The sequence below is a fragment of the Humulus lupulus genome, chromosome 2, assembly GCF_963169125.1.
Source record: "Humulus lupulus chromosome 2, drHumLupu1.1, whole genome shotgun sequence".
In the NCBI taxonomy this organism is placed as follows: Eukaryota; Viridiplantae; Streptophyta; class Magnoliopsida; order Rosales; family Cannabaceae; genus Humulus; species Humulus lupulus.
Window position 1 is genome coordinate 3,077,628 of NC_084794.1, and position 14,988 is coordinate 3,092,615.

The following is a 14,988-nucleotide window of genomic DNA, read 5'->3' on the forward strand; positions in this document are numbered from 1 at the left end:
GTTCTACAAGCTTATTGTTAGAGAATTTTCAAAACAGAAGGGGTAGTATACATGAAGCTATCCAATTTAAGTAATAACTTGGTAAGGAGTATCATAGTCAAAATGGAGGAGAAGCTCCCAGGAAGGAGGAAATTTGAGGAGTGTTTGGACAACATTGTTGGATAGCAAAGATATAGCAAAGATAAGTTTCGGGATGCTTGGAAAGAAGGAAGAGATTGCTCTGCATACAGTGAACCTTGTAAAGTTTCTAAACATTGAAATCAAGTAGTTCTCTTTTTTTAGAAATGATTGTACACCAATTACATACTCTAATTCTCTTTGAATTCCATGGTTAAGGGGTATGTCCTTTCTCTTCATGTTAACGATGCACTTAGAATATTCACCAGATGGGTGTAGTCTATAACTGCATTCCAAACTCGTTTACCTATGATTATCTGATCCACGGATAATGTGCTCAAGGCAGGACGAACAATGCTACAGAGTTATGCAATGAAATGAAGAGTAAAGGCTTTATTCCTAGTGGTAAATCTTAAAACTCACTTGTGAATGCTTTGGCTCTTAGCGGAGATGTTGAAGAGGCGATTAAGTATCTGTGGGAGATGATTGAACAGCAGAAGGTCGGCTGATATTATAACATATAGAACAGTACTGGATGAGGTATGCAGAAGTGGCAGGATCGAAGATGCAATGAAGCTGTTGAAGCAGTTCCAAGAGAAAGACCTCGTGGATGGACATTTGTATAGGAGACTTCTACATGTGCTTGAAGATGACTATGGACATTCAGCTGACAATAATTAATTCAGGTATGGTCATAATTATTGAGTTTAGTGTCACAAGCTACAGATTTTTATATGGTCATCTAAGGAAGAATTTCCAATATCATAACTTTATGTCAAGACATGAGTTCATAGTCTATACTGGTTTGCAGGTGGTCATTTTACTTTTAAGTTTTAATTCTTGTTTCATTGATTACATCATTATGGATCTGCCTAAAACACATGGCCTACAAACTAAAGTTATTGTATTTTATTTTGTTATTCTACTCTCGTTTGTTTGATATACATTTGAACCATCATTTATCACTAGAAGCCGAATATCAGTGGTGTTTATCTAACACCATACTCCATCACTCATTTTTTGAGAATTCCACATTTTCTGTTTTTTTTAAGTAATAATAATAAGGCAGCTAGCAGCTAGAAGCTAGAATGCCTCTTTCTTATTATGTGAATTTCTTTTATACGATCTCACTATTATCTTGAAGATCTCTTTTGGCCGTCTTTACTTGTTTATTATTAATGGAATTTTACTATGCGCTCTAGTTGGAAGTTTAAATTCTATCTGATTCACTTATATGAATTTATTATTTCATTTGAATAATCATTGAATCTGTACTTGAAGTTGGGATCTAAAACTCATTTGCTGTGTGCTTGCAGTTAGGTCAATGCAGTAGTTTTATTCTGATCCAATCATATAAATATATTACATATTTATTTCATTATGACTCGTTTAATACTTTACTTTAAGTTTGGACAATTATCAGTTCATATGTTTTTATTTTACTATGTAAACTTTCTTGATTTTGTGTTATCTCGTGGATAGATATTAAGTTTTGAAATTTGAGATTATTTGAATATTATTAATATGATCTTTTTTTACTATAATTTTCTTATTTTTTATTTAAAAATAATAAATAGTGGTCACAAAAAATATTTTTATTTTTTAGTTTAGAAAATAAAAATAAAAATTAAATTTCAAATTTTTTTTTTTACCAAACACATTTTTATTTTTATTTTAAAAAAACAGAAAACAAAAATGGTTATCAAACGCATTTTTATTTTATAAAAATAAAAAAACATAAAACAAAAATATATTTTTATTTTTGAGTTTAAAAAATTTAAAAACAAAAATTTTACCAAACATAACCTAAGTTAAACGAGTCATTGTTTGTCAAAATATGGAGTACTAACTTTTACCCAGACAATGTTCTTCAATAAAACGTCAATTTTCGTCATAAATGACAATGTTCTTAAACAACGATCGATGTTACTCATAAAACGATAATATTTTTTGAAAATGACAGTATACTTTAAAAGCGACAAGATTTTATCAAACGGCAATTTAACTAGACAACGACAACATTTCAAAAACGATAAATTTAATGAAAAATGACAACTATCATTAAAAACGATATTATTATTGAAAAAACGGTTTTTTTTTCCATGAAAACTACAATTTTGCTGTCCTGATAATTGTTCCCTTGACTGATCCGTTAATTTGTGTTATATATATAAATATATATATTATCTATAATTTTAATAAAAAAATGATTCACTATTTTTTTTCAAATATATATATATATATAATAAAATCAATTATAGTTCTATAAGATTTATAAATATTTATATCAATAATATCTACATATATGACATCTAAGCACAACATTGACATAAATATATATTTACATGGCTACATGACATATATATATAAAATACAATAATGATTAAAAAAAATTAATAATAGAAAAATTCATACTGTAGACAGTAATATACATGCATAAACTATTTTTAGTTTCTAATTTATCTCATAATGTCCTTTGGTAAATTTAATGAAGAAAAATTTCAATTACTTGATAAAAAATAAATTATCACACTTTTATAAAATAAAAAAAAACGATATGTATGTTGTTGACATTGTTTTTCGTCAACTTAAATCCGAAGATCACTAAACACTAAATTAAGAAAATAAATAAGAACAATTAGGATTTTACGTGGTTCAGCAGTTAAAATCTGTCTAGTCCACGAGTCAATATTATTAAGTGGCGGTATTCTCTTAAAGCTTTAACAAAGCCATTTAGCAGAGTATTCTCACTACCCAATTGTGCGTATCTACAAATAAAATTCTCCAGTCTATTTATAGACTGGTTAACAAAATATTTTCCCTTTTAATTCGAAAAGTTACAATTCAAATTTGAAATACATATAATTAAATATACTAATCGTGTAATATCCCATGATAATCGAGATTAATTATCATATATCAATAAATCCCCAAGGAATAGAGATTTCCAAAAAGCCACCGCGCCCAAACTGGGTTACCGACCTCGAACATACAGTTTACACACTTTCGAGATCGACCAACATCATAAGCTCATTAGTCTGGTTAGCCTCACCTTTAGCCAGCAATATCATCGATCTTAACCCTCGAAGATCAACATTTTCGAGTTTGTAATGAAGGTAATTGCTCTCAAATACTCCGGAGAAGATCCATCTTTTCGAGCTTGATGCTTAAGCTCAAACCTTATTAACTGGTGCTTATCGCCAATAGGAACAAATCAGGAAACATGTTAATTTATACAAGTGTTGAGCCCTTACTTGATATTTTCGAGCTTACACTTTACAAGCCTACATTTCGAGTCTCATTTATGACGATTTCGAAATTTGGGAGTAACATTTTGCCCCCTCAAAAGTATTGCTTCGAATCCTATGAGAAGGAAACTTTTGAACTTCATATTTCAAAAAACGTGCCACCTACCACACTCGAGTATGGACACACGTCACTCGGGGATTGCACACCCAGAGTACTCAAGTACTCCCTATTTATGCACACGTCCTTTCATATAACCCCTTTTTGCTGCCATTGTTAGAATTAAACCCCATCCATCAGATAATTTCTCAACTCGAATCAATTCGACCTTTGACATCCCTCTTTGACATATATATATACCCCACCTTCTTCCTCGTTCTTCACTTTTACTTCTTCAGATAACACAAACCAGAGAAAAAGAAAGGAAGAACCGAAGTTTTCCTTGCATGTTTTCAAAGCCCAAAAAGCAAAGTACTATTTCAACCTTTGATTCTGTGAAATCATTCTTGCAACCGCTTCTTCAGTCGACGATCTCATCATATCTACGAACAACTTTGTGTATGTTTCTGTTCTTGAATCTCCTACTTTGGTATATACTTTTTTTTTTATGTGTTTCTTCTATTCATGAGAATACCTTCACTGGTTTTTACCAATTTTTTTTAAGGCTTCACTTTGGCACTAGGCAAGTTTTTGCTTCGAGTAGATTTGGAGTAGTTATAATCACGGTTTAGACCAAAAATAATTCTGGTACAAACATATAAAAATGGAGTTTTTCTGGTAATGCATGGTTTCGTGTAGCTTAAGAAATAGAGTTTTTGTTTAGGGTTTTAAACGCACGAATCCCAAAAATTTCACCTTTTCAGGTAACTGCCAACTTTTTCTCTGAAAATCTGGGATTCTTTTAAACTAGTATTAACCTCCCCACTCTCGCATGGGTGCATCCTCAATGCGTGAACTTTACAATAGTTTAAGAAAGACATTTTACTCAATCTCGCCCTTTCGAGCCTTCAGTCTTGATTGAAGAAATCTTGTTATCTCGAGCTTTCGAACTCGAGTTATCAAAATTATAATTTTCTTATGATTTTCTATATAATAGGCTCTCACATTTTTATTCATTTTTAGATGTCCCAATACTCTGAGAATCGGTGGGGGCCCGAGCTCTTTATCCCTTATTACCCATCAACATCAATTCCTAAGTCACATTTTACTCGAAACCAGTGACTGATCTGCGAGCACAAAGAGAGGAGTGAGCAAGAAGACATACGAGACCACTTTCGACATCAGATAGACGAGGTCGAAGAGAAAAAGTGGAAAAGACTCCGAGTGGCGACTTATCCTGACCTAGACCCTGAGATCAGGCCCATTCCCTTAGACCCCAAGCTTAAAGTTGCAGTCGCCTTTCCACCTGGTGCCCTGTCTTTTACCATAATGGAGGACTCTTCAGCTCATCCATCCACCTCCCAAATTATTTCAGTCCCCACCTCAAAGGAGAAATTTTTCGAGGCTGAGCACTATTGGAGCTCAGACACGTCCACCAACCATATATCCGAGCTGCTAGCCTATCATGGCCTTAAACTCTCTGGTACACTAATGAGTTGTCCGCCAACCTCGAATGAAAGGAGCTGCGACGCCCCGTGAGATGGAAATCCCTACTGTAAAGTCAAGCTCACCGCCTGGAGCAGCGAACATATGAGGACTAGGGCTTTGCTACCCTTGATGACTTACTTCTAGGATTTCTTGGACTTCGTCGGACACGCTCCCTTCCAGCTCCAGACCAATTCTTTTAGGGTCTTGTCAGCCCTCAGGTCATTGTACCATGAGATGAAATGGAAGGGCCTTCGACACCAGCGATATTATATCTCTTCTGTAACGCCCCATGTCATTATGACTGCTTCTTGGAATGACAACTGGTCCTACAAACCAACACGAGTCTTTCCAGCGTGCTTTGTCCTCACTTGCACGCTTACTAGGAAAACTTCCCAAGAGGTCACCCATCTTGAGATTACTCCAGGTCAAACACGCTTAACTTTGGAGTTCTCAAGTGATGGGCTACCGAAAAGAAGTTGCATCTTGTTATCATAGGTAGTACCCATCAATCCATTTAAGGCCTCTTCAACTGTGTAGTCCCATACCTACACAGTCTCAGAATCATCACACTTGACCTTCCCCAGGCAATGTGGGATTGCACAAATTTTACCCAGTCTTTCCCTCTGTGGATCACGGGATTCTGATTGTCACAATCACCCACACTTAGGGGTCCGACGTCCTCGTCGACCACACTTTCGGCTGGGGAAAGGCTATGATACCATTTGTAACGCCCACGTCACTATGGCTGCTTCTTGGAATGACAACTGATCCTATAAACAATTACGAGTCTTTCCAGAGTGCTTTATCCTCACTTGCATGCTTCCTGGGAAAATTTCCCAGGAGGTCACCCATCTTGAGATTACTCCAGGTCAAGCACGCTTAACTTTGGAGTTCTCAAGTGATGGGCTATCGAAAAGAAGATGCATCTTGTTAGCATAGGTAGTACCCATCAATCCATTTAAGCCCTCTTCAACTGTGTAGTCCCATACCTACACAGTCTCAGAATCATCACACTTGACCTTTCCCAAACGATGTGGGATTGCACAGCTTTTACCCGGTCTTTCCCTCTGTGGATCATGAGATTCTGACTGTCACATCTTCTGTCTCAAGAGAAACCCTTCTCGAGCTCGTGGAGGAGACGACTTCTATTACTTATCAAGCTATCCGAAGGAGAAACGACTATTCGAGGATATCCCAAACCATCCTCCGAACTTCAAGACCACATTATTCTGGACGGATGGTTTCGCTCCTTCCTAATTTTATTCCTTCTAATGCATCCGTAAGTATTTCAACACGCTTTTATCCATTTTTCATTGAATAATCAGGCTCAAAATATTCACACTATTTTTGCTTGCAGCCAACTACCACCGCCCCACTCCATCAAAAGCCATGACGGAACACAAGGCAGCCATGTTTTAACTTCCTTATGTAAAACACTGGTCGAAAAGTGATAAGTTAATTAAATAAGGTAAATGAATTGAAAAAATAAATATAAAAATATAATACTTGAGCCATAATAATTTCTCATCACATATTTTAAAATTTCACATTAAAGTATGTAAATTACTTTATCAAGTATGTTTTCAAAACTATAACAGAAAAATATTTATGTGCTTAAATTTATTCTTTTATATTTTTATTTATTATTTATTTTTTCATTTTATATATATTTTTAATCTAAACATATGTGTAATAATAAAATAAGACATAAATATACATATTTTCTTATTTTACCATTTAGTTTTTTTAATGAGAAATTACTTACTTCAATTGCTCAAGCCATTAATTAAATAATATATATTTATATATAAATTTTGTTGCCTTTAAAATTTTATTAAATCAAATAATTAAAATATGATCAAATAAACTTTTTAAATTCATAGTTTTAATTTAGTTTTTTTTAATATTTTATTGTATTGAAATTTATGGGTACAATTTCTAAAAGAAATTAGAAAAAAAGTATTTAATTTTAAAATTAGAATGTACCATATTTTTGTATGTAAAAAGTGTCTTTTTGGTTTAACAATTTTTAATAATTCATTTATAATATATGACATTTTTTATTTATTTAAAATTTATATGACAATTAAAAAAAAACATAATAAAATTAAATTAATTCATCATTTTCTAAATAAAATTAAGCAAACATACATTGCACATTATTTTACTTAGTAATTATATATAAATTTATCAATTTCGTAAAATAAAGTTATCTACTCGTCAATCCAATCTAATTATCTACTTTTTTTTTCAATTAATAGTTTGAGACTTATTTAATAAGATTTGCACTTTTTAAATAAACCATTATTAAACATTATAAATTATTAACTAGTCCCATCTTTTTTAAAAAAACTAATAATAAAATTGGATAGTGGTAGGTTTATATTGATTGGACTTGGATTAAATATTAGGATCAATTTGGTAAAAAAATTTAGTAAATATAAGAGTGTATTTTCAAAAAAGTTTTACAATAAATTTATTTTATAAATAGACACAAGAGCAACTTATTAAAGAGCTTTTGCAAAAATTAAAGTTAGAATCTAAAATGGTACAGTCCAATTTTAAATTTTAGTTTATAGATGAATTTATAGTTATTTTATTAAACAAATTATTCAAAATAAAAATATTTCAAATGAATAAATATAATAATAAAAATAAAAAATAATTAAAAATGAATTTTAAAACATATTTAAATGTAGTCATAAACATATTTTACCGGTACTACACATCCTCCCACAAATAGAGGAGGTCCCAAATTTGAATCTCCCATCTCTTAGCATAAAAAAAACATGTTTAAATAATATTTTTTTTTTTATTTTCTTCCATGAAAGTATTTATATTTTTATTTATTATCAATATTTTATAATGTTCTTTATTTTACTAATTTATATCTACAAATCACAATTTTATCAAATAAAATAATTTTTGAATTATTATACTTACCAAATATTTAAACTTCATGCTTAATTTTTCTACACTTAAACCTAATTGTTGAATAAGCTACAACTCTACCCAATTAGTCCTATACACAAATGACTTTTTATATACATATTTTTTCTTTTTCTGATTTTCATATGTTTTTTAAAGCAAAATTAAACAAAATTATTCAAGACATGCATTTAGTTATCATACACTGATAAAATTAAATCCTGCCATTTTACCCTAACTAGGTACTATGGTTAGCTAGTACCTTATGAAGAGCTATTACTTTTACTACGTACTATGGTTTTCTTTTTGATAATAATTTCATTTAATTGGATGGAGACAAACAAAGTAGTTACAAATTATTATCACGATTTTAATACTTTAAGATAAGAGTATTTAACAATGCATTTTACTCTGTGAATTTGAATTATAACACTTATTTACATTAGATCTCTAAACCTCAAAATTCTACGATTTATTCCTGGATTTTTAATTTTATACCAGTTAAGTTCATTTCATAGTAAAACAAAACAACTCTAAATTAATTTACAATATGGTAGAACGAGGACATCTAGTGTATAGGTAAATGGATTAGATTAGTTAAAAAAAGTTAATAATGTAATTTGATCAAGTCAAAGTTAGTTTGATTAAAGTTTTACAATAATTTTATATCATTAGTGAGAAATATTTTTATAGTTTCGTATTTATTTTATTTTCTCACAATTATATATTAAGTGGCCTCCTTGAGCGTGCTTTTATTTTTGCGACGAGTCTTATGACATCGGTTATCTTCTCGTTGTCAAATTCATTCTCATCAAAAGACACATCTTAGGGTTATGCTTGTGGTTGCCCTTGTGGCTATTGTTATTGCTCGAGCTGTTCTCTTTCTAGTTGTTATGGTTGTTTTTGTTATATGGGTTGCTCAGCATTTTGCCCATTAGTTGCGTACCTTGCAACCTAGGGATCCACAACCGAACTTTGTTTAGTAGTTTGCTTGATCCTTGCCAAATCTGGAGAACATAAAGCAATGGTTATGGCCTTTTCAACAAACAAAAACCTGCGCGCTGCCCTCCTGCTGGTCGGAATTCCGACTAGGAGTGGATTACCAGAGTCAGGATGTACAATAAAAATCCAATTATTTTGGAAGGAATTTCCTTATTCCTTGTTCTAATTCATTAGTCATCCACTACAAGAATTGAACACATTAGCGGCGGGGGACTCCGCCGCTAATAAGGGGGACATTCGCCGCTAATGCCCCGCGCCAAATTATTTGTCGCTAATAATTAATATTAGCGACGGACTGACACACCCGCCGCTAATACATATGTCAGATTCAGTATTATTAACCGCGGGGTCCGCCGCTAATACTGTTTTTATAATATATTTTAAAATTGATTTGAAATAAATTAATATTTATTAAATTTAATTATTTTTAAAAATAATTCATAATATAATTTAACAAAATAAGCATTTAATTAATTTAAACATAACTAACATTAAAATTAATGTGAATAGTTTTAATATTTATCAACCTAGCTAATATCGCTATTGTCATTAAAAATAAATACAGTATTAATTCAGTCCAAATACATAAACTAGTAACTAAATAAAATCATTAAGATTAATATTGAAATTGTCATCATCTTCAAAATTTTGGTGTGGCTGTGAGAACGACGGCTGTGGCTGTGGCGGTGAGGTGGCTGTGATGATCGTCCGAGCGTGAGGTCCCCAAACTGATCTCGGGGCTGTGGCTGCGACCCGCCCCCAAACTCACCATATCTCACATATGGTTGCTGCGATGAACCTCCAACCTCCCCATATCTAACATTAGGTAGCGGAGGCTGCATCGATCCTCCTTGAAAATCGGTAAAGCTAAAATATAGTGGAGGAGACTGGGAAGAGCGTCCAAAAATGTATTGGTTTTGATACCGAGGAGGTTGTTGCGACGACACATGTGGCGGATACGGTGGGTGAGGCTGGTACTGCTGCTATGGTGGATACTGTGAAGGAGGTTGTCACTGTTGCTGTGGTGGATACTGTGAAGGAGGCTGGTACTGCTGCTGTGGCTGTGTATGAAGCTCAGGATTGTCAGTGTTACTATAAGAAGACGAACTACCTTCGGATTGTTGTGGCAAATACCTCTGCAGAAAATTGTTAAACCGTGGGTCATACAGTTTACTGGGTTGCTCAAGTACCACAGACTGAAGCGTCTCACGAATTGCCTTCATCATTAGAGCCACAGTAGTCATATCTTCATTAGGCATAGCAGCAGTATTTGCTTAGGACTGACTTTGATCTGTAGAGCTAGAGGATATCTTTCTTGCCTTCCCTTTCGCCCTATAACCCACTCCTCTTTGGTAGTCAGATCTCTCCCCGAGTACTTTACTTAGTATCTCGTATTGATCGACCGAGGATGAATCAACACTAGATACATTTAGAGATGCCTCACTCTGTTGTTGACTTTGCCTCTCAAGCTGTGACCTCTGAACCTCTGCCGCCAATTTTTCCTGTATAAAGATAACATTATGAACAAAAATTAGAAACATTAGAAACAAGAAAACAATACTATTCACTTACATAATCTTGTTGAGCTGCCTCATTGACAAAAGATTTTGTCGATTTTCTCATATGAGCATCCCTCCAAGTATCAACAACATGCGCATCTGGATTCTCCTATACAAATGTAAACAAAATGTTTCAGAATGTGTTATTTTATATAAAATTAAATTAACATCTTCACTTATAAATTGGTAACACTTAGCTGCCAACGACTTTGTGCCTTGTGTTGTTACATTATATTATATCAAACTTTTATTATTTAATTAGATAATATTATATCAAACTTTTATTATTTAATTAATTAAATTATTAAAAATTAATTAAAAAATTAATTAAAAAATAAATTATTATTTATTCTTAATTTTTTAAACTTTTATTAAATATAATTATCAATTTCTATATTCATGTAATTTATAACTATTAAATATTAAATAATGTTATTCAATAAACAAATTAAATTAAATTATTTAATTAGATAATATTATATCAAACTTTTATTATTTAATTAGAGACCATTATTAGCATTAAAAAAAACTATTCCAAATAAACAGAGACTGGGAACACAAAGCCAAAACAGAAAATTGTACACATAATGCAAAAATGACAAATTCATCATTAAAAAATACTAACAAGTAACAACAATTCAGTAACAAAAAACTAAACATAAAATCTAAAATAAAAATACATCAATGACTGTAGTCCAAAATATGGATATCAACATAAATCATAAAAAAATACCTCTCACCCACCAAGCTAATAATCCGAAATTCCTAAAGCCACCAAGTGTAATCCAAAAATGACAGCCAACCAAGACCAATCACAAAAGAGTCACTGCTTAAGAAATAGAGTTTTTGTTTAGGGTTTTAAATGCATGAATCCCAAAAATATCATCTTTTCAGGTAACTGCCAACTTTTTCTTTGAAAATCTGGGATTCTTTTAAACTAGTATTAACCTCCCCACTCTCGCATGGGTGCATCCTCAATGCGCGAACTTTACAATAGTTCAGGAATGACATTTGACTCAATCTCGCCCTTTCGAGCCTTCAGTCTCGATTGAGGCAATCTTGTTATCTCGAGCTTTCGAACTCGAGTTATCAAAATTATAATTTCCTTATGATTTTTTATATAATAGTCCCTCTCCTTTTTATTCATTTTTAGATGTCCCAATACTCTGAGAATCGGTGGGGGCCCGAGCTCTTTATCCCTTATTACCCATCAACATCCATTCCTAAGTCACATTTTACTCGAAACCAGTGACTGATCTGCGAGCACAAAGAGAGGAGTGAGCAAGAAGACATACGAGACCACTTTCGACATCAGATAGACGAGGTCAAGAAAAAAAGTGGAAAATACTCCGAGTGGCGGCTTATCCTGACCTAGACCCTGAGATCAGGCCCATTCCCTTAGACCCCAAGCTTAAAGTCGTAGTCGCCTTTCCACCTGGTGCACTGTCTTTTACCATAATGGAGGACTCTTCAGCTCATCCATCTACCTCCCAAATTATTTCAGTCCCCACCTCAAAGGATAAATTTTTCAAGGCTAAGCACTACTGGAGCTCAGTCACGTCCGCCAATGTCGAATGAAAGGAGCTGCTACGCCCCGTGAGATGGAAATCCCGACTGTAAAGTCAAGCTCGTCGCCTGGAGCCGTGAGCATATGAGGACTGGGGCTTTGCTACCCTTGAAGACATACTTCTAGGATTTCTTGGACTTCGTCGGACACGCTCCCTTCCAGCTCCAGAACAATTCTTTTAGGGTCTTGTTAGCCCTCAGGTCATTGTACCATGAGATGAAATGGAAGGGCCTTCGACACCAGCGATATTATATCTCTTCTGTAACGCCCTATGTCACTATGGCTGCTTCTTGCACTACTAGAAATATAGGCTTTTACTTCGGTTTTTATAGTGAGCATACAAAAAAACGAAGTAAAAACTTATACAAACTCTTTTACTTCGCTTTTGAGAATGGAGCCCTGAAAAAAATTACATACTGCTTCGCTTTTTTAAAAAATCGAAGTGAAAAACTCATAGTGAAAAGTGCCGTGTTTGGTTGCACAAGCCCGTGACTTATGTTTGGAGATAATAAAAATGCAAAAAAATGGCCAAGCCAAACGCGGCCCTTATGTACATTTCACTTCAGTTTTTAGGTAAAAATCGAAGTGAAATGTGCACAACCATTATTCCCTTGTGCACCTTTAACTTCGGTTTTTAGGTAAAAACTGAAGTAGAAAGTGCACTTTCAACTTCGGTTTTTACTTAAAAACCGAAGTTAAAGGGTTTTATAACCCTTTTTTAACACCCGAACGGTCATCTCCCTCAAGCCCTACTCTCTCCTCTATTCAAAAAAATCCTAAAAACCTCCATTAACAACCGTGAGTCAAGACCCATTTTCATTCTCCACACCATTTTTTTTTGTTTTTTTTTTATTTCTTGCTGCTTTTCTACACTATAAACCGAAATATAGTCCAAAAATCTGTTTTTTTTTTGTTTTTTAGAGAAAAAAAAAGCATTAGTTCGTGAGTATTTTCTCCATTGTTTCTTGGTGTTTCTTGCCGGATTTTGACATGAGTTTTGTCATTGCAAGGGGATTTTGAGCTTCAAAACAGGTATAGATTACTAAAATATGGTTTTGATGATAATTTTTTATTTTTCTATGTTTTTTTTATTTTTTTTATTATTCCGAATTTTATAATTAATATAATTAATATTTTGTTAACTTTTATAATTATTTGTTTATTTTGTTAGGTTAAATAATGTGATAAAAATTAGGTTTATTATAAATATATATGTATATTAGTGAATTTTAGAAATTGTGACAATAGATAAATTTGTTTTTTTAAATATTTGAAAAAAAAATAAATAGCTTGAAGATGATCAATGCGTTGTTCATTAGTTTCATTAACTAGTTTGGAATTTTTTTTTATTATTTGGTTTGATAATTAATTATGTAGTTTACTAATTATGTAATGTATTAGTAGGGTCGTTGATTGAGTGGATTGAGTAATGTATTAGTAGGGTCGTCGTTGTTCATTTCGGGTGCATTGAAGAGTAATACTGAAGGTTAGTTAATTTTTTTTATTTATATTACTACAAGATTTATGTATAAAGATAAGGCAAATGTAATCATGCATATTAGATTTAGTGAAAGTTATGTTTGAAAATTAGTGAAGTAGGCTCTGGGAAATTTGCGTGCTGTGGTGATATAAGGATGGATTGATTTATGCTTGATTATTGTGTTTGTTTGTGTTGTTATAGGAAATTTTGAAATTGTGGTATGCTATAGAAACAGAGGATACTCTGCCGAATTTTTAAAAATTTTATAAGACTAGAACCTAATAATGATGGATTCATCTATGCTTGATTATTGTGTTTGTTTTAATTGGTTTTATAGGTAATTATGAAATTACGGTATGTTATAGAAACAGAGGATACTCTGCCAAATTTTTAAAAAAATTTATAAGACTAGAACCTAGTACGAGAAAAGCACGAGAAAAGAAGAAGGTTCTTGTCACAGATTTGTATGAGAAAATTCTATAATATTTTAGTTTAGATATTAAATTTATAAATAATACATGCTTTTATATTTTAAGAAATACCTTGCATATATAAATATATATCCATTAATATGCCTTAACATTAGAGGCTAAACCTAGATAATGCATGCTTGCTGAATTAAACATGATGTTTATTTTTAGGGTAATTAACGGCTAAAGTCTCTATTCTTTTACAAATGTAGCATTTAAGTCTTATATATATATATATATATATATATTTATTTGGCAAAAGTCTCCAACTTTACGTAATTTGTGCATATTTTCTCAAACCCGTTATTCGTGCGTTAAAATAGGGACTAAACATGAATGTTAGGGATTATTACCGCTAAAAAATAAAAGATCGGTGACTTAAGTTAAACTAAAATATTTTATATATTGTACGGGCATCAAATGCAATAGAAACCCTAAAAGAAAAAGTAAGTTCATTTTTTATAACTTATTTTGGTATCGATAATCTATAAAATTAATTTATATTTATTAATTTTATAGTTTGGTGGGAAGACGCAATATTGTGAGATTGCAGACCTCTTGCCAATCCAACGCGAATGGTTAGGTCAATTGATGACATACATTTATCAGTAAGCCTATTTTGTTTATAAGTTCGTTTAGTTGTAAGTATAGTTTTTTGTAAATGCATTAATGTTAAGGCTAGTTATCTTAATTAAGTACTTGTGTTTTATATGCTCATGTATAACATTCTTAACCAATTTCAATTGTAAAAATATATATGATTGTAAATTCATATAATTAAATTGCTGAAAAAGAATTAGGCCAATATATATATTAATTAGACCATTTAAATAAAATTAGGCCAAAATATATATATATAAATAGAAATCGTCCATTTAAAAATAATCAGAAATATATATTAAATAAAAAGGTGGGCACATTCTACTTCAGTTTTTACTAAGAACCGAAGTAGAAAGGGGACTTTCAACTTCGGTTTTTACTAAGAACCGAAGTAGAATGTCCCATTTCTACTTCGGTTCTTAGTAAAAACCG